The sequence below is a fragment of the Acromyrmex echinatior genome, chromosome 8 (assembly GCF_024713525.1).
Source record: "Acromyrmex echinatior isolate Ae372 chromosome 8, ASM2471352v2, whole genome shotgun sequence".
Lineage (NCBI taxonomy): Eukaryota > Metazoa > Arthropoda > Insecta > Hymenoptera > Formicidae > Acromyrmex > Acromyrmex echinatior.
The window spans coordinates 10,336,103-10,363,846 of NC_141859.1; the positions used below are offsets into that span (position 1 = coordinate 10,336,103).

The window sequence follows — 27,744 nt, forward strand, 5'->3', positions numbered from 1 at the left end:
TCACGTTACGTGTTTAAAGTCATTAAAAAAACAATAATAAGATAATCTAGATCACTGTATGAATAAATCAAATAAATAAGGGTTGAGATTATATCTTAAAATGCCTAATAATATTTTTATACATAAATTCTAAATACAGTTATATAAATTGTGTGCCGCCATTAAACTTGAAATATAAACTAAAGCTGAAATAATAATATTATATCTAATTGATTGTCAACATGATAATGATATTACATTTTAAAAACAGATGTAAAAAATTTATTGTGAAAAATATTATCTCATCAAAAAATAAATAAATTAACAAAATATTTCTTCACATTAAAAAATTTTTCGTTCTTTATTTGATAAAGGTAAAACAAACAGGTAATTATTTAAAGTCTTTTCATCATTTCGAGAGGTATGGACCGTGTCAGTGAACGAGGTGCTCAGGGACGCGTTCGCAGACTGAAACCGTCCCTCTCTTCATTTCATTTCGTAGCTTGGCATTTCGTCGCCAATGTGAGAACCACTTCGCCTTGATGAATTTTTCAAGTCCGACCTGATCGACGGTCAGTCGCTACTCAAGGAGTCCGGAAATCAGTTTTATGAGAATCATGGGTGTACACCGTTCCCTTGAGAGAGAGAGAGAGAGAGAGAGAGAGAGAGAGAGAGAGAGAGAGAGAAAACAGGTCCTACCGACCTCCCTGAACATATGGGAAATGCGTTTCAGACGAGGACTAGCGTACAAATATATAAAAGTGCACTTCCGGGAGAATTCCCTTTCACCTCCGGAGAGTCTTTGACTTCTTGATTTTTAGTCACCTTACAGTTTTCTCTCGCATATCGGATGTGCGTTGCACTTATCCTTTTGCATAAACACACATGATAATCATTATCATCTTCGGTTGGTTAAAATACGGATGCTGTAAATTTTTTTATAGGAAGCTTATTCTACTATTCATAATAATATGTTGCCCTTAGCTACATAGATAGCACATATCAATAACAAGAGTGTTAAAGAAAGTTGGAAACTTATTTAACACATAGTTATTTAACGAATATTTATAATCCGAAATTTTATGCCTGTCACTAACTTCCTAATTTTTATAATAAATAAATATTTACTAACAAAAAAATTAATCTTCTGTTTAAATTAATAAATTTTAAATATAATTAATTAGTTTAACGTTATTGTCTAAACTTATATGGAGCGTATTTATATTAATATATTCAAAATAAAGTATTAATAAAATTCTTCATTATTTTCTGATATAAAGTATGAAAGTATTTATATTTCACTTTACAAAGTATCCACGCTACGGGAGAACATTTTGTCACGCATTGAAATCCCCAACGCTTCAGAAACTTTAACAAGCGATTGCCGAGATCTGTACAAGTCTTCGGAGCGACGGGGATTTTAATGAGCGCAACAGCGCAATAGCGCAGTAAGTGTAACTAATCGGTAAGTTCCGATCATTGTAAACTGATTTTTATGACATTTTTAGAATAATAGCGCGAATATGAACGTACAATAGTTTTCAAGTCATGAACAGGCGAGCGTTAACGCGTTAAAAAGATAATGATTATTCCGTTTCGGCGACGTTAAAAAAACTGCGAACGGATGAATAACGAACACCTTATCTATAATCGGAAGTCGTGCGTGTCACGTATTCTTTTACGTATCTCTTCTTCAAGTTTTGCCATAAAACCGGTATGATTCGTAACTTTGAAAATCACGCACGAGATAGATCAGAAACATCCTAAAATCTAGGTTTTTATCATTACACATCTTTCCATACGTTATCCATGTACACCGTTATAACTGCTTAATTCCTTATAAATAATCGTCAGTATATATCATAGACATTTCAACACACGTATAGATCTCTGAATTATATCCAGAAAAGATATATACTATAAGCCAACGTAATATTTTTTAAATTCTCTTCAGTTAACTTTTTGACACTTATTTGCGACATTTCAAAAACTTGGAAAGTTTTTAGTCTCACAAAGCATCAAAGTAATTTTCTTCGCAAAAACTTTATTGAAAAAAATATTAAATTAATGAAGACATTCTCTTAACTTAAAATATTGATATTATCTTTATTTTAATATTTTTTCAGCAAAAGTTTTTATAAAGAAAACATTAATAAAATTACTTTGATGTTTTGAGAAATTAAATTTTAAAATTTATTTTGAAGTATTTAAACAAAATTTTAAAAACGTAACAAAGTGTTCAAAGTTAACTAAAGAGTATTATAAAATATCATGATGGTTTTTTTTTTTGGATATAATTCATAAATATCACATGCGTTGACATGTTTACGGTACTATTGAAGGTTATTAAGCAATTATATGACACGCTTGAATACGCTTATTCAATATTTTTTTCGACAAAATTTTTGCATAAAAGAATTATTTAAATTTCGGATAAAAATTATTATCCCTTATATTTTTCCAATATATTATTTCGAGAGCGTGATGAACAGCAGACTAAGTTACTGTCCACGCTCTTGGGTCGTCGTATAATTTAAGCGAGATAATTCGTTATCTGAAGTTCCATTGAACAATTTGCGAGTCAATGAATGTCGTGGTTAATGCCACCGAAATTTGCAAATCTCATTAAAACCGGTTTGCATGTACGACGATGATCCTCTGTGTGATAGAAAAAGATAAGGCGTATTCTAATAAAAATACGGTGACTAAACACTGATTTTGCCGGTTTTACTGCTGGTTGACGCCATATCGACGATACGACCGATGGACGACCCCAATCCCACGAATTTCGAGAAAGATACATGCAAAAAAAAACAACACTGAAGACGTCGGTTGAGATCTTGAAAAAAAAAAAAACAGCAATCAATACATTCGTCTGTAACTTTTATCTTCTATGCGTTATGGATCGTACGGTAAAAGTTTCCATGCATCCTTTATTAGTTAGTCAACGAGAGACAAACATTATTTCATTTAAAAAAAAGAAAAGGAATCGCGCGCGCAGTCCGAACAGGCACCAAATTGTCTGAGGATTGAGGCGAAAACATATGATTATCATATTATTTTTATCTGGTCTTTTTATTGATGACAAATTCAGACAGACCGGTTGCTTGCGTTTGGTGGAAAAGTGCCATCTGCAAGATACCTCGATCTTATTTAGCATCGAAGCAACTTGCTGCGTTTTATTATATATAGAAGAGCTATAATTTAATTTTACACCCGGGACAAGAACATAAAAATTCTCTCCCTGTCATACAATTTTAGAATAGTAGAAATCACGAGAATTTTGAAGAAAATAATGAAGGACAATGTAAATTGAACGCTATATCATTCATGTCGTACGATTTATCGTTATATAAATCGTATAAGTCAATGTGTGTATTTCGTGGGCCGACAAAGCTTTCTCTTTAATGAAATAAATGACTACACGTTTATATAAGAATATCGTGGATTTATGACATTTAGCAATTGTGTACAGTACGTTGCACGAGTATCCCAACCGTGTTTCAAAATATTTGTTCTACGTTCTAAAGCTATCGCGATTTACCTTTTTGATAACACGTTGATTAATTCGATCAATTGCATTATTATGTTTTCACGATATCTAAATCAAAACTACATCTGTAAATCAAAAATTTACCGTATCCAAATCTTATGATTGAATCATTTGTGCAACTTGCGTCGTACGCAAGGCCGAGTTTAGCAAGAGAGATAAAAATCTCCGTTTCATGCTTTACCTAATTCTGACTTTGAATCAAACTTTTTACTCGTCCGTTAACTCTGTTACTTTAGACCGAACGATGCAATTGCTTTTTCAGTACGTCTTTTTACACAAATTGAATACAAGTTTGCTTCATCGTTACTTCATTCACAGCAAAAATCAATTACAACATATTGTTCGTGCCAACAATTCAATTAGTGATGGTAGTGATGATATTTGATGTAAGTGACACTCAAAATGTTTCACTCGTTTAATACTTCTGTCTTTTTTTCGCGTCTCAAAAATGGCCAAGTTTGCCTTGAACGCACATCGAAACTTGAGCCATTCAGACGATCGGCAAACTATATGTAAATCATAACTTTTTTATGTCTGTTTGTAACAATTCGTAATTCAAAAATTTATTAATAGATCTCAACGTTGTTTCGAGATTAGACGAGAATTCTAATTAAGAAGGTATGGATACTTGATAGAGGTACAAAATATCCCAGATTATATACAAGCTTTTATCCAAATTATTTAACTAGTTAAAATTAATTAATACAGACGCAGAGAGAATAATCACACATTTTTAATTTACATTTGAAAAGAGTCTTTTATGTTTTCCGTTTTATATTATGTAGATTAACTTTAATCTTGGTTCAACTAACACTTCATCTTTTTCTAATTTTTAGAATTAGAAAAAGATGAGTTAGTTGAACTGAGGTTCAAATTAAACTACATACATTGATAGAAACGAGCATTAAAGACGCGCGAGGAAAAGTAACAAATCTCATTTTTTATTTCAAATTATCAAGAACCAGAAATTAAGATTATGTGAAGTGAAAATTATTTTATTGAAATATCACCGATGAAATTAGTTAAGTATAATATATTGAAAATGTGATGAATTGCTTTTAAAATGTTCTCATTAATGTTAAAAGTAGAATTATTACATGCATGTTATAATCGTCACAAAGAGTAATGTGTAATTCAATAAAGAGATTGAGATTTAATAAACTCGCATCACTCCGTACGATATTGAATTATTATGTATATATATGTAAAGTAATCAATGTATAATGAACGCGATGAGATGTATAAATTGACTCACACAGCTGACGATGCTCATGCGAGGTAGAATCGAAGACTTCGGGAGAGACCTATCCAAGTTGGATTGACTGACATGAAGATACTATCACGAACTGTCAGGCTTATTACTTATATATGTGCTGTTATGGTTTTATATTTTGTGAAACACGTGATCTAAAACATCACCCACTGCGCATGACAATAATTTCCAAGAGATAGATGACGACGGACTCCGAATGATATAGTATTTGTGAAAAGTGTATGTTTTTTTTTCACCCACGTGAACTGGTTCTACCCGTTTGCGCTCTCGGCACAATAAAGCGATTTGTTTCTCTTTTCTCTTCTGAGCTGATTGCTTTTAACCATACAATGGGACATAAGTCGCCGCGATTGGCAATTTCTCCGGTATTCTACGAACTAATCAATAATATTCTAATTAGATTCTTGCGGTGATTCTTGCCTCATATCCTCGCGCTAAACGCGTTTAGAATTAATTACCAAGACAAAAAAAGAAAAGAAGAAGAAGAGCGTGAGAAAAAACTTGTTTCACCAACCTGCGATCGAGAAATTATTTTAAGTTTGCCATTTTACTTTTATCTTAATTAACCACAAAAACTTGTCGAAGCGCGCCATTAATATTGAGATTTCATCGTGATTTTTATAATTACGAGCTATTCGATTGCGATAAGTGTTTATCTTCTATCTTCTTTTTTTTTCCTGCAAACTACACAAAATAATCATCAAGTGTATTTCACATCGCGTGTTTGTCAGAGTCGATTAACATGCATAATATCGTCGTCTTAACGCATTCTTCCGTAATTCACGGAATATTCCGTGTTTTCTGCCAGTCTTTTCCACTAGTTACCCGCGGCTGCAGATTACTCCATTTTTCTCACTTACAAGCCAACGTGGCGAAAGATAACGAGATATACCGTAAGCTAATTTACGGTATATCCGCAATAATGCATCTCTCAGCGGCTCGTCGCGATAATTATCTCGGCAAGTCGGTGTGCGATTAGTTTCCGCGAATGTTACTGTCGGCACGTTAACGTAACGCGCCTAATCACCTTTCAGACGGCCAATACGCCACGCCGCGTGTAACGAACGAACGTAATTACTTTGTGCAAGAGGTAAGTGACCTTTCGATAATCGGGTGGCTTCAGAGAAATTTCGATTGCGTAAAAGATGTCAACGGGGAGTCATCACCTCTATGGGGGGAAGAGCATAAGGCAGGTTGCTGTACGCCCGTAATGCGCCTCGCCGTTACGCAAGATACGCAACGATGCAGAAGTCACTCATGCGGGACCTATCTACGCAAGGACACTCTTGGGAATAGAGTTTTCAGCCTGCGATACGGTGCAATCGTCGTTTGTGCAACGTTAAAGACCTCGGCAATGAGGACAGATATGTGGCAGAAATTAGTTCACGCGTTTACACGGGGAATTGACTCGACGTTACGCTGCTTGCGTACGATTCTATCGCGCACTTTAAATAGCGCTTACTACAATAAGCATGAATGTACAGAGGAAAAACTATGATTTCTTTGAAAAAGAAATAGATAAATAAATAAACGCGAGATTAATCCTTTTCGCCCGTAACGTTCATCGCTACGTTGACGGCTGCAACTTTTAGATTTTATCAACGTAACGCGAGAGTGATGATTGATAAATCTTTTGAAAGTGATTCCTGGAAAAATAATTTAGCTGAAAATAAAGTTCGTAAAAAACAATTAAAAAATTTAAAGCGTCGGACATTAACCTTTAAAAAAGTAAGTAGAGTGGTATAATATATAATTTTTTCATCTTTTTTCTTTAAAATCTTATTCTAGAAAAGGAAGATAAAAAGTATTGCCCAAAAATCTTGTAGTTTATTATTTTTTTACATTTCTTCATCTTACAAAAGTGTAATTAATGTAAAAGAATTCAACTATAAAATATAATATTAGTTAAAATATTATGCTATAAAATTCAAAATTTGTTTGTGATGTTCTGAATATCCCAACTTGCATATTTTTAAACCAACTACCTATTTAAAGGCTAAAATCGCGAATTAATGAGAACTTGAAATCTAATTAAGCGCACCTCGAGCTGTTCGCAGCAACCAAGTAATCGCAAAGTAGTCATACAAGTAAAACAAGAATCTGTTGATTGCATCACGAAAATACATGAAAATTCCACGATTTGAAACAACAACTTGGCTCTCATTGATTCTCATTTTATATTATTTCCATCACTCTCTCTCTCTCTCTCTCTCTCTCTCTCTCTCTCTCTGATTCAGGCGTGGTCAAACTCGCGAATGTTCAATGGCAATCAACCTCGACTCGACGCCGCGTTTCACATCTATCGTTGTCGCATCAATTGAATCAATTTCACGTTGTTATTGCGGGTCTGTCATCGCGATGCGACAACCTTGACCGAACTAGACCTATCCTTAAAGTAAGGTAAGTTAAGCATAATATGTATGCATATTTCGCAACGCTGTTCCCAACACCAATTTCACTTCGACCGTGACTCGAGTCGGAAAGCGACATGGTATAGCCTCTCGCGTCTCTTTTTATACCGGCTGATGTATACTTTTCCAAACACAGCGATCAACGATGTACAAAGTACATTCTCTCTCACCCAAGCGTACATTCTTGAGTGTCTACATCTTTATGAGTAATAATATTCGTATCTCCTGTTCCTAGATATCTGCAAGTCCTGTCGAACCGACTTTCAAAGTTATCTAATGCCGACCTATAATTTCTCGTAGGAGTATTTCTCGTATCTCAAATAGATTATTCGATTATTTAATGAAATATGCAGAACGGAAATAGTATTCGATATCCTGAAAATAGATTACTTTCTTTATATTATGTGAACAATTTAGACTCTGAAGAATATAAATCAAAAGCATATAGTATTTTTTACAAGCTTTTTCATATTACAATGGGGAAAATTATGCGAGGGAGACCACTGCGCTCTCTCCCTCTCTCTCTCTCTCTCTCTCTATTTATCTATCTTAGAATTGTCCTTCAGTCGTAAGAAGAAATTAAATTTCGAAGTCGCGTTTCTTTACACAATTCCGGATGCCTGTTAATCAACGTAATACATGGCTTACCCGACATGATGACGAAACAGAAGCTATCGACGGTAACGCCACTGTTTAATCTCTTCAGTCAGCAGATTACAATTAGGATGGTAGTGCGAAACACTCGATATGTACTTAACGCATAATGAAATGTCGCTTTCAGACCGTGCGACAATGACGACATTGAGCGTTACCGGTGACACACCGGTATCTTTCGTTGCGATTGTCAACAACGAGTCAATTCTTTCAACATTCGAACAAGGGAAACGCAATACGTATAAAAATTAGCTAATAGCCACGCAGTCTCGCGTTGAAAGGAGGGAAAAAGAAATTGACTTTTTTCCTATTGTTTTCATTAAAAAAATTCACAATTTAAATATAATTTTTTGTGATAAATGAAAAACGTTTATCACTAAAAAATTATTAAAATAGATAAGAATTAAAATTAAAAAATTACCTAGTACAAGGGACTCTACAAACCTCTGGAAAAATAATAATTTAAAAGTCTCGATCATCATGCAATTTTGTTTTTGCAAAATAAAAAAAGGAGGAAACATTTCAAATTATATAAAAGAAGTGTTATCGGTGCTATTTATATGTTCGCCACGGGGCATAGACAAAAATAAATATCACTGTTTAAATTCTTATGTAAACTGCGGAGAAGTTAATTGCATCATCCTTTTACATAAATATAAACGCACACGTTCGCAAAAACGTAAACGTAAAACACGCATATGCGAATGGACAGAAGAAAACAACCGAACAACATTCAATTTAACATTCACATTAGTTTCAATTTTCCCACATAACGTTTCCGTAAATCCACGTGGACATCAGACCGCATTTGCATAAATAAATTTTAATTTCCTTACTTGGGCAAACTCGTACTTTGAATCACTATTCGACGCGATCGACGAACGATAGCGTAAAAAAGAGGCTCGCGCCAGTCGTTTGTCACTGTATACGGTATTTTTTATCAATTTCCTGCACGTTAAATTAATTACGACAACTGTTATTATGTCTTCGCACCTAACGGTGGAGTATTTTTCTTTTAATCGGTGCAGCGGTTCTCAGCCTTGACCTGCATTCAAGCATCATAAACCATGATGTATCCACAATGATTTGCAGTTCGAGTCAGAATTCAGACCGACATGATGAAACGAATCTACGCGTGCCAACTGACATACGCATATTTTGTACAGAGTGTTCACAAAACATGCATTCGGATTTCGACACAGGTTGGAGAAATTAAACAGGTGGATAAAAGATATATTCAAGTTTAGTCCAGGAGTAAGAAACTTTCGAATCACCAAGAAATCAAGATAAAAATTAGTCAGATTCTCATCCTTTCAGATAAAGAAAAGAAATATTTAAATTACGATAAATTCTTGGATAAATTAATAACTCAGTAATAATATCGTAACATAAAGCACACTCGTAACACAAAACATATCGGATATGCATTTATAAGAATTTGATTCTTTTATTTATTCAATTTTGGTATATTTTAGATGAACTGCTGCAAAAGTTCAGTTAAAAAGAAGGCCCATCGACGAGATATTAAGACCAGTATTCATAGTCGGTTCTTATTTCAAGATCGTCTTAAGTAATGTCTTAACCCTAGTAAGTCATTGTTATTTTTGATTTACCTTCCCGATCACATCAGAGTTTGTGAAACCTTGTCACGTTATATCTCTAGATTAAATACATATTTTTTAGCTTAAAACTTGTAAAATTTATATCTCAAAGTCAGACAAAGACAGATAAATATGAATCAAATAAATAATATTTTATTTTTAATTAATTATAATGCTTCAAAGAAATTTTATTGGAAAAAATTCGCAAAAATGACTACTTTGAATAAAAAATTCTCAAATTTTTAAATTTAATGCTTAAGCATAAACCCGTAGGATTTTTTTAGTTGATCCTTTAGATTAACAAAAAAAAAATAGTACGATATGAATCGCTCAAAAAAATATAATTATTTAAACTATCGAAAATCGACATTTTTGAAAAATCTACATATTATAAATTTACAATAAATAAATAAAATTTTATTTAAACACTATAAAATGGTAGATAAAGGATTGTACATATATAATTATTATTATAGTATATATAATTAAGTCTATTAGGATTTAGTTTAGAGAATGATGCAACACTCACTCTAAAGAAATACATTCGCCCCGGCTGAGCGATCTCCGAAGATTGACAGAGATTATAAAATTTCTACTATTTAGTATATTGAAATAATTTTTTTTAATTCTACATTTTCGTGTACTTACTTTTACACTATCCGAAACTCAGTAAACGTATATATTAATAAAAAATAAAGGGATACCCCCAGAACGCCAAAACTTACAAGCTGGTCACGTATGGATCCCAAGTACCCTCTTTGAACTTTCTCACATCGAGAATAACGCAAAAAAAATATCCTTGCAGGCTTATCATATCTATGGATAGTTAAAGTTTTTTTTTTCAGCCTCAATCCGAGTTTTCAAATTATATTATAAAAAAGCAATGTAAAAATCACATAGGGTACATTGAACTCATGAATGACTTGTTAGGGTTAAGACGTTAATGCTAACCCTCTGATTGATTCATGATATCTCAAGACAGAATTTAAGATGGTCTTAAATATAAGAACTGACTATGAATACCGGCCATAGTACAATATATATATTTCGCAAACACTCTGTATACGTTCACGAATCACGCGCGTGACATGAGATGCACGAGAATGAAGAACTCGGGACTTATATCGCCGCCGAATTGTGCCGAGAATCTAAGATGGAAATCTTTTTTGGATCTTCTTACCGAGTGAAGACTCAAAAGCCACGCTTGGTATGTAAGTAAGCCGACACACGCGTGACACGCACGAAAAATTCGTCGGGCTAGTGGCGCGAGAATAAATCTCAGTCGTCTTACGTGACGCATTTCCATAGTTGTAGATGCCGAGGTCATTGCCCCAGAATTACTAAATTTTTTAAAGAAATATAATCCCTTACAAAAATAAGAAAAAAAAAAGATTTTCTTGTACCAATTGTTCTTTCTGAATTGTCATTCATTGCAATATCTTTCCCAAGATGAGATTGTAAATTTTTCTAATTGATTTATCTAATTGATTTTTTCTCATTGTCATTTATCTCTTTGTTGTCAATATACATAAGCAGTATTTAATAAGTCAATGACTTCTTTTACTTCTTTTTTTTTACCAAAATTCGACTTATTTTTCAACATAGTCTTTTTTAGAAAAGTCACTGATTTGTTCAAACTGTCCACGTATATAAATAAGTGTGTTTGATGTAAAAAATGATGTATGATATTTGTTAGATGACTCAAACATGGAACTGCCACTCTGTGGAACAGCTGTACGATCATTAAAGTTCCACTTGCAAGTGCTACCTCTAAATGTAACTGACGCTGTAACGGCGGAGCTATTAGTAATAATGACAGACAAGACCGTACGTAAAAATAATAATCGTTGCAAGAATGTTTGCCGCTATGTGGCCGTTTTTTCTTCACTGGTGCATTTTAAATCCTTGCTTAAATCCAGGTCAAAGTTGTAAAGCGCACACGTCGTATACATAAATAAATAGCACACGTATTTCTTACAAATAAAGATCATTAATCGCACGACTGTGAGTGATGTGTCGGACTGATGACTACTCCATTACGAAGAAAAATGAAAATTACGATCTGCTAATTTTGGTTGCACATATATAATTGACTGAGTGCCTGCAATCTTTTCTGATAAATTTTTCAAAGAATTCTTGCTGAGTAATCAGACGAATATAAGATCTCTAATCTAGACGAATATAGAACGTATGAATAACGGTATCAAAGAGATTTTATTCTAATCTCGAATTTAGGTAGAAAAACATCACAAAATTTGTAGTCAACATAAATCCGGATTTATCCTTCTTAACGGTAACTGTTATCTGATGCTCGTTTCCATATAGTGTAGATTAAATTTAATCTCGGTTCAATTTACTTTTCGTCTTTTTCCAATTCAAAGATTAGAAAAAGATGAAAAATAAGTTGAACCGAGATTACAGTTAATCTACGTTGAAAAGGATATGACTCGGTTTCAATTTAAGTTTTCGTTTACCGTATCATAATATCTAATGTATTACTTAATTCGTGTATCAATTTTTTTTACAATATTTGTGGCATAATAACATTAAAGTTTTAAAATTATAAAATACATGAAACAAAATTATCCATGTAAAAACGTGACTCCCATAGGTCTTCGCGCTTGATTGAACATAGATGGATACTCATGATATCTGTGAGACCTATTTGAACTATGTTAACGTTAATAAGTCCACATACCTGAAATGTAGAAAATCACTTGGCACGATTGTTCCCTTCGCTATATAAGATACTGACAATTCCTCGCAATCAAGGACACGTTATACATCAAGGTGCAATGAATCAATCGTTTATCATGCGCAAATTATAATTCGCACCTCGATACTAAGATAACAAATTAACACCCTCATTCTAATGAATCGTGATATTTAAACTATTTCTGATCGATAAATATATATATTTGCATGCTAAAATATTCGAGAAACATAAAACTGTGTACTAAGATTATATAGCAATCCTTGATCGTCACAAATAAAATTTATTATTTAAAAAAAGAAATAAGATATTATATTATTACATACTACTTGAAGAAACAAGAAGAAGAGAGAGAATCATTATTGCACACAAAAAATATAATATAAATTATATAAATATAAATATAAATTTATTATATCTCGTGTGTAGAAATAAAGAAAAAAAGATCTTATTGCTTTTTAATTTAATCTAATAATAAAAACTATTCTTTTTAAATTAATTCTATTAATTCTAAAGAATTAATTATGCATAAATGAAATAATTATCGTTAAACTGAAGCGTGCTTCAATTGTATTAGCAATCGCATTTAAAAACTGTGCGATCAACGTTTGTGCAAGTTGTGCAGCAACCGAATCGACTCGGTATCTTTCTTTTGATATAAGAAACAGAATAAATTTATGTAACATTGTTATTTAAAGTTACACAACTATTCTCTTGACTAAAAATTCTACTAGTTGCACAATTTCTACGACAGCGGTAAGTAGACAATTCTTTTTCAAGAATAATAATGAAAATTTCTTGTTGAAAGGAGATATTATCGTGAAATCTCTTAATAATAGACAATTTATCGTTAAGTTATGATAAGTGTGTGATATAGTATGTGTACAGATAAGCGTAATATTTTAGGACTTCCGATTATCGTAGAGAGAGATTTAAATTATTATCATAATATTCCATAATAATAGTTGAATAAATATTTGAGATTAGCTTCCAAAATATAATATCGACGACATTTACAAATGACTTTTTTACATATCTTTTTCATTTACGGATAACTCACTTTGTCGAAAGAATCACAAAACTATATAAGGTAAAGATTTAATTAATTATTCATTCAATCACAATATTCTCGTTTCGGTTCGACTTTCGGATCCTATTAGTATAATCTACGTACTTGTCACTCAAGACATATTTTGCCATAGAGATCCGCAGTCTGGAAGCCGCGTGTCAAGGTCGCTATTTTTCCGCCATTGAATATTTAAGGCGAATCACAGCTGTCGGAATTAATATTTGAATCACATGGCTACGTTTATGCTGTACACCGTACATTTAGGCTGCGGCCTGTACAATAGATATCTTTGTTTATCTTGTAGGTTAAACAACACCTATCGTGTAGGACGTGGACATAGCCAATGTATTCGCCGACTTAGACATCGCCGATACAAACCGATTCAATTAAAAATGCGTTTATTTTGTGTTTTGTAATTATAAAATGGGTTAACTTAACCCAGAAAGTCGGGATTAGGGTTATTGATGACGAATATATAAAATCTACTATAAATAATATTCTCATGTAAAAACTATTTGTGTTTACTCTGAATAAATAAGCTTTATATGAAATATATCATCAAATCTATATAGAGTGTTTAAGAAGTAACAATAAAACTCTCGCATAGGAGTAGAGCGAACTAAATTGAGTCGAAAAGCCCTCTATCATTTTGAAATATTCACAATACTTAACAAGATATCAATTACAAAATGTAATAACTAAAAATCACTGAATATTGGTTTTCAATAATTTTTTATTCGAGTATTATCAACATTAACAGAAAAACAGCAAGAGACAAAAATTTTTTTTCTTTTCATAGAATTCTAAGAATTTTTTCAGAATTTTTTGTCAATTTTTTCGTACTGCATTTTCATATATTGGCAATTATTTTTACCAATATAAGAAAATGTGGTACTAAAAAATTTTGAAAAAATTCTCGGAACTCTATGAGAAGAAAATAAATAATTTTTATCTCTTGTGTTTTTGTAAAGTTGATAGTACTTGAGTAAAAAAATTATTGAAAACTAGTATTCGGTGATTTTTAGTAATTAACATCTTGTTAATTATTGTAAAATGGTAGAGAACTTTTCGATTCAATTAGTTCGCTTTACCCCTTGAGAATTTTATCAAAACGAAAAAGTCTTCATTATTCGATATATTCAATATAATATCTATTCATTCAGTGTAAATATAAATAATTTTTAATTAATGATAAATATATTCATAATGAATATTTCTATATGTTCTGCTTGAATATGATGAGTGACGACCCTAGTCAGGATAACTATAATATTTGGCTCAGAAAAAATATCTAAATAGCACATATGTCTAAAATCAGGATATAAGATGTCTTAAAATGTCTCTAAGGTATCATCGGAACATTTTTTAAAATGTCTTATATCCTGATTGATATGCGTTCTATCTGAGTATTAACAAAATTTGAATCAAAGTTACTCCATCTTACGAATTATGATAGTACTATATTTTCCTTGCAAACAAGAACAATAAAAGGCATAAATTACAAATCGTAATTATTTCTCATTCTTTGCTGTCTCTAAGAATATCTATCTCGCTTTTCTTCGTATTACTCTTTTTACTGTCATCATCGTCAACGTATTACTCTATTGCTGACTTATACACCTTTCCGGCGACTTGCTATCTCGCGTCGATGGGCAAACTATCTCATGTTGCACCGCTACGAAGCGAGAATCTCGTGGAACGTGGACGGGGAGGGAAAAATGTATTCTGGGTGCGCCTACTATTGTACTGCCGTCGCGTGGTTCTCGCATTTGATTACGAGAGACGACTCGAGCAGTCGAGCCTCGTGTATATGACGAGAGAGCCGAGTTAAGCCACGGAACGAATGGCTGCAGCGGGCAATACTACGGAATGGAATGGAATGGAACGGAATGGAACGGAATAGCAAGAGTGTGTTACAAAATATCAGCTTTCACCATATCGCCACTACGATACCGAGACGTGCAGAGCAACGTGCGCGTTGTCGTCGACGACGATGTCGCCGGTCGATGCTATCGTTCTCATCATCCTTGACCTGCGAGATACCGCAGACAGGATTATACACGAACCGTTAATTGATACATCAATATGGCACTGTCGTTTTCTTATGCGAAACGTCAGCTTTAAGTATTGCGCGTGCAGATTGCCTATATATATATTATATATTGTATAAACGCGATCATTTATTGCAAGTATGGAGAATGACAATTAAAAAAAAATTAAAATTAATCTTTTTCTCCTATCTCATATCCATGGACAGAATAATGAATCGCTGCCAAGGGAACACTGAATGGCCGCGTGTAGACGAAGTCGTAAGAGGATTAATAAATAATAATTGGAATCGAAATAACACAGGCACACAGAAACAATTTTTTGATCCGGTGACTAAACTATGGCATTCTTATGTATTTTGACATTCTGCAACTAAATTCGATGTCCAAATAGCTTATCACATCATTCTTTTTTTTTTCTTTAATATAGAGGAAAAAAGAGGAAAGATGAATGGTGCAAGAAGTTCAGCTAAAAGAAATAGATTTAATTGTAAGAATGAAGATATCAAGGATGAACATTTTGCAAAATAAACAAACATGCAAATCCCAAAAACAGATGACATCGCGATTATTAATATCTCCAAAAAAATCTGTATTCTACAGTATTTCCGTAAAAAAAAAACCAACTATGGGCAGTTGTACAGGCACGTACAAGAAACCGTGCTGTGCTGCCTCGCGAAAAGATTCGTATCGCGAATAAACATCTTCGGATCGGGCGGTTCGTTGCGTAAGAGAGAGAGAGAGAGAGAGAGAGAGAGAGAGAGAGAGAGAGAGAGAGAGAGAGAAGCACGCTCGTCCGACCGAGCCGCAAAAGTATCGCACGAAGAAGAGTCACAAATCGTTCATCGCACCTGAAGGATTCCCCCTTTTCGCCATAATGTCAGACATCCACGATCGTAATTCCTAATTGCAGGTGAGCCGTTGTTCTTTAGAAGGGACCGTTCCCGCCATCAACGTGGTGTTTTCACGTGGTGTTCCACGTGAGCGCCGTGTCTCAATGCTACGGCGCGATTGAAAGTAAATTCTTTTTTTATTGACAGGATATATACCGGCGTGGCTGCTCGTAAACCCGACACTTCGCGGTGTTTCTCTAACTAATAGAAGAACATAGATAGAACATAGTCATAAATAAGTCACAATGATATCACAGATCATTATCATGACGTCAGTTGATACTTAATCCTTACCCTACAAGACGGGTCACTAGTGACCCGAGCGATTCCTGTTCGTACAAGTTTCTTTGAGTCTTTCGATAATTATAAATTATACTACATTTTATTATTTTCCAAAATGAAGTTCCAATATTTATTCTAGAAAGTTGAAAGTATGTTGGAATTTTTAGAAATTTTTTTTAATTATTCTGAATAGAAAAAACGGACGGATTCTAGTGTCCCCGTTTGTATGGATGAAGCACCAAATTGTATCATTGTAGAGTAAAAGTTAAAAATAAATTTATAAGTGGCTAACTAATAAGATTATGATAATGTCCTTATGATATTATAATTTTTGTGTTCTACTTCCCTGGCGAAAATAAAAATCGGAGCGTAAGTCGAAGGAGAGAGTAATAAAAGCTTCTAGGCGAAAATTGAAACAACGAAACGTAAAAGAGAACGTTTACGCGTTTTTCCAATCGTTGTTCCAATTTTCGCATCCTAGAAGCTTTGTTTACGCTTCTGTTTCTCTTTCCTTACATTGGATTTAGGCTCCGATTTCGATTTGCCAGAATTGGGATAATTGTATCACGCGATGGTACGTTATTTTGCATATTATGATCACGGATTGTCTTTTTTTCTTTTTTTAAATAGAAGTACAACGATAATAGTTCTAGCACGTATCGTCCTACTCTTCATTTTCGATTTTATGACACGTCTTCATTATGTATTCCAGTAAACACGATGCAAAACATGGCGATAAAGTGAGAAGAGACTACTTGAAACTGATGACTGTATGAGGGAGTCATTATCATTTCGCAACCGTACTATTATATGGCTGCAACAAAAATGAAAAAAAATGAAAAAGTTGTCAAGTGCTGTATGCATAAAGATACATTTATATCTCTGAATTGAGCGATGAAAGTTTATAATCCGCGTAAATTAATCGAGACATAAATTCATCGAGAGCGACGACGTCGCGATTTCGCTTTTCTGATTCTTCTTGTTCGTTATGCTTGACGCGTGAGCTAATTAATGACTTTGATCGTTTTATTTGTAATAGGGCGGACTAGTTGACAGATTTTTGTATACAGATCAATGCCCGTGATTCTTAAGATACCGCGTCCGTCGCACCGGTACGACGTTCTCTCTTCCATGAAACGTCGATCAGGCGAGAGTCACCATCGATTCGAAGTCGAGTTCGCGATTCATAGTCTCGCGAAAGGACTTTCGACGTTCAAGAAATCGCCAATTCACTTTTGCAATCGTCAACCGTACATTCGATGCGAAGCGGACGCGCACAGCTGATCCAGATGACTTAGTGCTTAAAAGTCTACGAGCCGTAATTTTCCGCTGGCAATGACGTTTTTAACCGTCACCTACATCGTTGATGCATTATATGATGTGTAATCAGGGTCTTGGCTTTCTGAATTACAGATTTTTGCATGAAAGTTCCTAGAAATAATATATTAAATGACTGTGACGACAACAAAGAGGACAAAAACGACGACAATGACTGATCTTTCATCATGAGCGTATTCAGAATTTTTTTAGGTGGGAGAGGGTTCATCAATTCTGTTATTACATAAATAGCAATTTTAATCGAGGGCGTTACCTTTATTTGATCAAATGGAGTACTCTTGACATTCACTCCAAAGAATTTAGAGAGAATACTTTCTTAGCTCTTGCCAAAGCTCTATAATTAACAAAAGTTCCAGAAATTATTTATATAGTCGTAAGGAGAAGAAAAAATTTTTATGTGAGAAAAAAATTTACAAAAAATTTACTCAGAATCGAAAAGAAAAAGCTGTATTCTTTATAATTAAAAGTTAAAAAATAAATAAAAAATTTCAAGGGGAGGGTTTGAATCTCTTAATTCTCCACTGGATACGCCCATGCTTTTGTCAAAATTCACGTGAATTATTATAGCGAATCAGGATTTTTATTTATAATCATTACTCAATCCATTATAGTTCACTATTCCTAATAAATCGAAGAAATATTTCTCATACAATCAATATTTTCTTTTTAAAACTATACTTATATTATCGTAGTATATTTAAAAAATGTCATTAATAAGAGGTAAATATAAGATAAGGAGCTAAAAAACATGTTTCATTTTCTAGGAATTCACGTCAATAGATTTTCACGTTGGAAATATTTATTATAATAACAGCTTTAACTTGAGATCGAAAGAAAACAATAATTATCAGTTGTGAACTCTATGATGTGGAGTCAACCCTCTTTGCAGATGCGGGTACGATGGAGCAAGATTGCGTAATGGAGAACAGTGAGGCAATCGTGACGATTTCAATTTGCGATATATCTCAAATACGGGACGCACAGCCTTTGGCATCATAAATGCAGTCTTCGTAATATCAATATTGCTTATATTGCAGCGTTACATGATAATTGGTGTCTTCAAGGTTTTACGCATTATATTAGAATATTTATGCGATTTATGATTTAATTTGTTTACAAATGACAGTCATCGCGGATTTGAAGCGATACTTTATTCATACTCAATGTATTAAATAGTAATTAATACATTCGATTAATAACATGAGCGTCACTCGGAAGCACGCGCAACTTGTAAGCAACCAGCTTTACAAATCTTTTTTTCTCTTACGGTAGATTCTTTCAAACAGTAATTTATCATCAAGATTGCTTATATTAATTTAAGCCCGATTTAATTAGACGTATATTAATCTAACAACATAAGAACCTATATTTTATGTTTTTATGTAATAAAGATGAAAATAGTGTAGGACTTTATTAAAAAAAAAAAAAAACGTATTTTTGATGTAAAATAACTGCATTGTGTAATTACAATGGTTTTGTTTGGAGAGTCAGAAAAAAAAGAATCTCAATATATGCCATATGTTATATATATGGAATGTTGCAATAATGTAGTAAGGGAAGAACACAAAAAGAATTTGGATTATTGCCTCGAACGAAACCATAAAAATCAAGACGGCACGAACGTAACCTTTTCTCAGGACTGGACTCGTTACCCAACAATGATTGTCGGGGATGTCCTTTACGTGCTCGACGAACTCACTCAGGGAATTACAGGCGGTCTCAAGAGCATACATAAACTGCCAACCCGGACGTAACGTTCATATATCATATGTATCTTTATTATCATATTATCGGCGGGATCGCTCGTGCGGTTTTTCCACCATTTGACACGATGTCTTGGGAGACGTCGAGTGATAGACGATAACCACAATTGCGAAACAGATTTAAAATATTTCCCGCTAGAACGTTTCACAATTCTATACATCTGTCTCGGCGAGAATCATTAACTGTTAACCCTTTCGTCATTAGAATGATTATTGATAGTTGATAAATAGAAACTTTCAGTTATTTCCTATTCTACATTTAGTTAACTGCTTCATTACTGAACGAGCAAATTTCACAATAATGACACGTTTATGTACTTCTTGATATTTTTTTAGGATTATAGCATACAAGATAGTATACAACTGTCTGGATCAATGAGCATGTTACGTAAATTAATAAGGCAACTTAATGCTAGATGATTATTGGTCCAGACAATTTTATGCTACGCTTATGCTATGTTTATGCATTTTGTATGTGCTGTAGCCCTTATTGATTGAATAAATAATGTGTCACAATATCAGGAGAATAAAATTAAGTTCTTCTGTTATTTTGACACCTTTACGCGCGAATTGATCGATTTACATCGGGAAGACGAAACGCGCTGCGTGATATAAAATTTATGCTACGAAGAGTTAATGGAGATCGATGCAATACTTGCGGCGTCCTACTTTGTACGTGAACTATTCACCGCGAATACTTATCGAAACGTTGCTTTTCTCCCCAGTGTGAAAGTGCCCTCCCCCTCTTAAAAGAGTTTGAAACGAACGGCGTGTATCAAAACTTTGATTTCAGCAGTCCCGTTAATACGGTGCACGAGACGATCGAGGAAATGGCGCACTCTAAGCGGAAGGAAACTCGCGGCGCGTCGAATATTTCCGCGCAATTAGTAACAGCTTTGCCCACACGTGAAAGCGACGTAAATTAAATCAGCCGTTAGAGCAAAGAAACAGAAAGCAACCTCGGCTCTACATCGTCGCATATATCAGTTTATAATTGCACCGTGTTATGCAAAAGTGAGTTAACTCGCGTAGTAATGGCGAATTGCTTTGAGCAAATTGAATCGACAAGTAACAGGTCTTTTTTTTATTCCCCTTTGAATAACTATATTTTAATACATAATGAAACTATGACATATAGAAATGTGTAGGAAACGGATTTTACAATATACCCATTGTGGAACATTGCATATATTAATTAAAATGTAGAATTTTATGTTGCACTTTAATTTCTTTTATATATATATATACATATATATTAAAAGAAGCTCGTAATTGAATAAATTTTCGTTCAATAATGATAACAACTTATACCGATTTGTCGAATACAAAATACAATTAAAAAAAGAAGAATCTAATAAAAATGTCTTTATAGGAAAAAAATAGAATAATCAATGAAATGGATATGAAAAGGACGATTTTGCTGAAGTATAAAAAAATTTAAAGCTAGATACAGATCTGTGTGAAAATAGTTTTGTTGGACCATTAAAGTAATTAGATAGAAATCTCAAGCATGACGTGCGAAATATTGCAAAATGTTTTGAAATTCTAGCAACTAATTTGAGCGTCCTACACAATTATTTCGATGGTTCAACAAAATTATTTTCAGATTTGGCGTATATAGCTAAATTTTTAAATACTTCAGCAAAATCGTCCTTTTCGTATCCATTTCACTGATTATGTTGATTTTTGAGACCTTAACAAGCTTGTTATCGATCAGCTGCAACGCGAAACCTGTAAGGCAAGCCTCGATAATACAATAGTTACATAGGCAGCTATAAATAAAATGAGACAACGAAAAATCAATACGCACAACTATTTGAAAAGTATAATCGTTATGAACAAAAACTCAAACAATTCTACCAGGATTGCAGTTTTCCGCATTTTCTCCGCGGCTATATTTAAGTTCCTAGATGCTGGCAATTCGTTCTCTCAAACGAGATCGAATTCTTCCACTTTCGAGGTAAGAACGATGCTTAATTGGAATGATTAACAATTCTCGGGTCAACGATAGCGAGCTATATAAGCGCATACTTACGTTATACAACATACGATTCTCGTCGGTTTCGGTTCATGCATATACGAGCATATACGATCGCAAATATTGAAAACGAAAGTTTTATTCCGCCCTGCTTTTACGAACACCGATTTTCTCTTTTTGTATCCGCTCTCTTGCGTTACTCGATCGTTGCCGATGTAACTGTAGCTTGGCAATGTTCGTGAAAATGGTTCCTTCCGTAGCGATTAATCCCATGGAGCTGACGTAAGCGTGAAATCATTAATTACGCGAGATTGTTGTAAGAAACGTTCGTTGATCCGCGAGACTGACAATGAGATTCCGCTTCCTCCTGGAAAAAGAAATCAAGAACGCGACTCGCACGCTCGCCAGGAGGACACTCTGTTTCGCGGCCGCGGGCAAACCGTGTCTGGTCTGGTGAGAAGAAACGAGAGTGATTAGATCTCGCTTTCAACGCTACGCATGCACAATCGGGGTCTACCTTCTCTTGAACAGGAACGTTCTTTCCTTCCCGAATCGTTCGAAGCGCACGATTGTTTGGCAAGTGCGTGCCACGTGCTGCACGAAGGCACGTACAGGTACATGATGTTCTTGATACATTAATCATGCAGAAATTAAAGTCAGATTGAAAGAATTATTAGGTCTCTTATAATTAATCTTCGACCAGAGTTACAGGTAATTTGAACTCGAACGAAAATATTTAGACGATTGTACAATCCGTACGATTGGTACTACACGGAAAGACTGATTTTGCAGCGGTATGTAAAAATTTACACTGTTAGAAATGTAACCACGAGCTTCCTTTATGAAGCTCGTAGTTATAAATGAAATTAAAAGTAATAAATAATTTAACTGAAAATTGAATAACAGTAGTTACTTAAATGTAATGACCGTGTTTATGAAATTTAATGTATACGTTTAATTTATGAAATTTAATACACTTTTAATAAAATTTTATTAAAAAGTATATTAAATTTCATAAATTTTTATTTAAAATATATTAAATTTCATGTACGTGTACACAAATATACTTTTTAGTTATAAACACATTAAATTTAATGTAATGTCATAAAATTAAGTTCAAATTGTGTAACTTAAAAGTATATTAAATTTTATGAAATTTTTAACAGTGTAGCTAGATACAGATCTCAAAATAATGTTGTTGGACTATCAAAATAATTATGTAAAAAACTCAAGCATGATGAACAAACTGCAAAAAGTTTTGACAATTTAGGAACCGATTAGAGCGTTCTACATAATTATTTTTGATAGTCCAATAAAATTATTTTCAGATCTCTATCTAACCAAATTTTTAGACGTTTCAACAAAACTATTCTTTCTGTGTATGAATTACCAATCCTAAAGTTTTTTTTGTAAGATTTCTTCTAAATTGTAGGTCAAAAGACTTTAAATCTTTCTTTGTCAATCGCTGTATAAGGTAAAGATTTATTTGTTTCTATATTTCAAACAGTATGCTTTAGAACTTATAAATGTAGTTTCATAACTATAGTTTAAGAATTAATAAAAACGATCACAAAGAATAACAAGAATAAATCAATATGCAAAGCTGTATACACAGTATTATAGAAAATAAATGATAAAATTAAACTCGCGCGTGCATCTTTTAATTTAACGCAGGACTGAATAAGCGGAGGCGATAAATGACATTCCTCGCTGCATTCTTCATCGGCATCGGTTTCGCAACGTCGTCAGGAATGCTATCTATTAGCTCCTTTAGGCTCGTATAATTTCACGTGACTTTTAATTAAGCGTTTATTCGGACTATCCGTGCGACGCCAATTACGTAAACGGTGTTCTAGTTAGACTAGATAGAGTGTCCTCTATGGATTATAGTACTTTTGACTTATTCGGGTGTTATGTGTGGAAATCGTGCGTAGCAGACTCAAGACCGAAATGTTCGAATCTCGATCTTAAAAAAGTGACCTCTACTGTAAATAAAATCCGCGCATGTCCTGACTAATGATTGCAACATTAGCCTTGTCATTGTTGAGCACACTTAGCAACCAATGGCGAAATAAATCGTGAAAAAAGTACAAAAATCCGTTAATTAAAGTTCATCAAGATAAAAGTTCTAGTCGAAATTTAATCACATTACAGCGGATCCCTTTTTTTTATACGCATAATTAACCGTTGCGGTTGCAGTTGCGTAAGCATAATATCGGTTTTATTTTCCAACAGTTTTTTTTTCCTAAAGATTCATGAAAAGAAATATGTGAATAACTCGTGCAAGAAAAAAGTTGCGCTGTCTTGCGTTTTACCCCAATCAAAATTGATCAAATAAATAAATAATATAAAACGGGCGTTCAAGAATCGGATGCGGAAATTATTGCGCAAACCATTCAATTAATAAAATAATTCCAATACAAACGACACTAAATAAATCGATATACAATTGTAATATTTTTTGACTCATGTTCCGAGCCGTCTTAACTCCTAAATGTCCGTTTTTATTATTTATTTGAATTGTCGAGAGTCAGTTATCGTTTTTCTTCAAAATTGATTAGTCGCCAATCCGTTTCGAAAATCACTTTTGAATGCCTTTGAAAAAGATTGCAGAGCAATGTCCTATTTACAATATATGTAACCTCGATTTTTACGAAATATAGATTTGGTACAAGAACGATTTGGAAACAGGCGGTCCTCGATCGTGCCGCGAATTCGGACCCACGTGTTTCGCGACGTGCCGCGTGGCGAAATGAAGGGTACTTACGTCATTTATGGTCGGTAGGAGTGGAGTTACGTCGATCGGATGCACGATCTGTCGCGGTCCTCATGTTTCCATCGCTGCCGGCGAGATCTTCAGTATGACGAGATGGACTAACGACGGGGAGGGGGAGGAAGGTGGGTTGTACAAATTGCTCTCCTTACACGTACACGATGCACAATGTGCCCTGATCGATCCCGCGGCGAGAAACCGAGGGAAGCTGAGGATTCGAAGGATCGGCGTTACGTGCTTCCTCACCCCGCGCGCGATTTCCGGCAGCCGTTTTCTCGCTTCCGCGTGATTCCGTATGCATCAATTCCCGTATGATCACTGCACAACACAAAGGTATTAGGAGACAGGAAAGAGGTAGGGAGAAAGATAGAAACGCGCATAACGATCTTCGCGAAAAATAGCGGGCGTCACAAATGTCGAATATCGCAAGATTTGACACACCCCCAAATAGAAAAGACAGAAGTCATAATAATATCACAAGGATATTATCATCGTGATTATTATTATTGTCACTTATAAAGTCATTTTTAAGTATTGAATGACTTCATCGTTCTGTGATATCATTATGACTTAATTATGACTTCATGTTCTATCTGGGCTTTCACTTCGGGGAAGATAGAAGAATAAAGCTGAAATTGACTCAATTTTACCCTGGCAACTTTCGATAATGCTTTTCTTCTGACGAAAAGTTGGAAGATTGCAAATAGAATTGTTAGAGAAAAAAGAAGGTATAAAGAATAAATTTGGGAATCATGGGTGTTTATTGTTCGTCAGAGACACCCCAAGAATGCAAAGAATTGGAGGAAATTCGACCTTTTTATCCACCGATCGGATGGCCTGGGAACGGAGAGACGCGCAGGGAATTCAATTAAACGAGGTGGGAAAGAAAGAAAGAAAAAGGAAAGAGGGAAAAAGAAGAAGAACGTTTAAAAAAACTCGTCCTCCCGGTTACGCAAAATCGATACGTCGGTCGCGGCCAGAAATAAGAGTCGCGCGCCTTTTATAACGAAAAGTCGACGGGGAAGAGTAAACGTATTTAATTTCGTGCCGCGTTGCATTAGATTTGTTTTTTTATTGCTGCATTGGACTACATTACAATTTTTTTTTTATTCTCTCTCTTGTCGAATATCGAATATAATATCATACCAATTATACTTTAATTAAATATTACATTAATTTTTCACTTTTTTTTTTAGGTACAAAAAGTGTACACTAAATTATTTAGTCTTAATATATATTTCTTTGAATATTAATTGAGTAAACATTTGCTTACAATAAATAAAAAAATAAAATTTAAATTTAAATAAAAAAATGATAGTGAAATTAAAACAAATTTTGTATCAAATAAATACATGTTTGCATTTAGTAAATATTTACTTAGAACTGTTCAAATATTTATTAAAATTTATTTTACAATGTAGTTTAATCGTAAAAAAACAGACCTAATCGCGAATTAAATTTCGAGAGTTCAACTTACAGAAAATAATAGCGGTCTCTACAATTTTCTCAATTATAGTAATGTTAATTAAAAGGCACTAATTAATTTGTGCCTTTTAATTAACATTACTATAACCAAACGACATACGTGACGTAACCAAAATGACATGCGCCGAAAAAGAATGAATATTAAATATATTTTAATACGAATAATCCGCAGATATAATATAAAGAAAATTAATTTTTATTTGATTCTTTCGACGAAAAGATTTACAATTGAATGCGTTCAATAGATTTATCGTCAACCAAGTCAAGGTTAACAAACTCCGAAGAGTTAATAAACGCTATTTTCTTCACAACATTTATACGATTCGTCGTAACTAACAGAACTTTGTTGAGGCGAGTTTTACAAAGAGCAAGGTTAAGTCTTTCGTCAACGACGAGACGGAGAAATTCTTTAACCTCACCTTGCGATTTTCGATTTCAAAAGCGAATGGTCACGAAAATGTAGAACACGTTTGCTTTTCCACGCACGTGAACCCGTTGATACACGCTAGGCACATACTTCACTCTCGCCTCGCTTTTCGCGACTCTCGAATTTCGGGGCGCGACGGCGCGACCTGCACGACGCACAACTATGGCGCGACACGCGCGCGAACTTTCTCCATATCGATATCGATCGATCTCGCAAATCTCGTTACGCAGGGACGCGGAAATGCTCGAAGCGTTCTCCCCTTGTTATCCTCGCACCTTGTTAATCCCGCCTCCTCGTTGTTTTCTCCTTGACCCAAGAAGTTAAATATTACTCTAATTTGAAATGCGCGGTATGAATTTACTTACGCGCACCTTCGAATATGATACTTGAGGTGCTTTCCAGCAAAAGGCATACACAATGTAACACAGTGAACCATTACATCTTTATTGTTTGCCAAACGAATGTTAAACAAAGATGAAATAATCACGGTATAACGTTATAGACGCGTTCGGAGAGGCGCTATTAGTGCTATTTGTGTCGTTCTATGTCTTCATCATTTATCAAACGTAAAAGAAGAATAGACTGACACAAATAGCGGTAATAACTTCTCCCCGAACACACTTTGCACATATCTTGCTGGCAGCTGTAACTCACCGTAACTCGCGCCAATTTCCGCGATCCCTAGATTCGTAATATATTATATATATATATTATATATATATATTATATATATATATTACGTATCTCGGATTTCTCTCGGTCACTCGACGGGATCTTGAGGACTCACACGCGAATCACGCGTTCTCTCACAATTGATACGACGCGACGCGGACGATAGGCATATCCTTCTCTCCCGATGACACCCCGCTGATAGACTAATTCTTGTCGAAGGACAAGCAAACGGACAGACTGACGGACGGCACCCGATCGCACGTGCGCGCGTGATGATGATGATGATTCTGATGGCGATCCGAAAATCCCTCGCGCGAAAGAGGAACGCGGGAGGGAACCGGGACGCGGACGAGATGGACCGAACGGGTGGTGTTTAGGCACGCGCGCCGGCGCGGATTCGGAATTTAATGCGAGTGCGCGAACGGACTCGGTGTAACTGCGACACACAACGACGGCAGCCGTCGGTGTCGGCGGGTGCCGAGAGTCGACGCGGGAAGTGGGGAAGTCGGGCCCCGACGTGAGGGACCCGACGCGGGGAAAGACCCCGGCCCGCACCAGCGCGCACCAGCGCGCACTGTTCTCGGCGCAGAGCTCTTGAACGCGGATCACGTTCGTTACATTTGCTCGCTTTGCTCGCAGCAGAAGGCCGTCCGTCCGAGAGAGTCGTGCGAGGACCGTGCAGCGTTCAAATCAATTTAATTGACAAGTGTAATTGATCAAAAAAAAAAAGGTTGACGAACCAGACGCGAGGAACTTAAATCTTGCACGACTTTTAACTTTGCAAAATTATGGGACCGACTTTCTCGTATACTTGCGCGCGATTTCTGCTTTG

General features: G+C 34.7%; 1 protein-coding gene across 5 annotated transcripts in view; it reads right to left on the reverse strand.

The window, feature by feature from the left end:
- sona (sol narae metalloprotease) overlaps positions 1-27,351 on the reverse strand; it is a 54,850-nt gene extending 27,499 nt beyond the window's left edge. Inside the window, exons 1-2 of one of the 5 annotated variants that reach the window (XM_011068804.2) lie at positions 26,895-27,351; positions 24,323-24,646 (exon numbers count right to left, since the gene is read on the reverse strand). The gene's annotated coding sequence lies outside the window, so the exon portion shown is untranslated. Of the gene's footprint in view, positions 1-4,787; positions 4,803-21,612; positions 21,981-24,322; positions 25,833-26,232; positions 26,374-26,894 lie in introns of those variants that run through there. The other 4 variants (XM_011068807.2, XM_011068808.2, XM_087408462.1 and 1 more) reach the window with 4 other exon arrangements.
- Between the last annotated feature and the right edge of the window lie 393 nt (positions 27,352-27,744).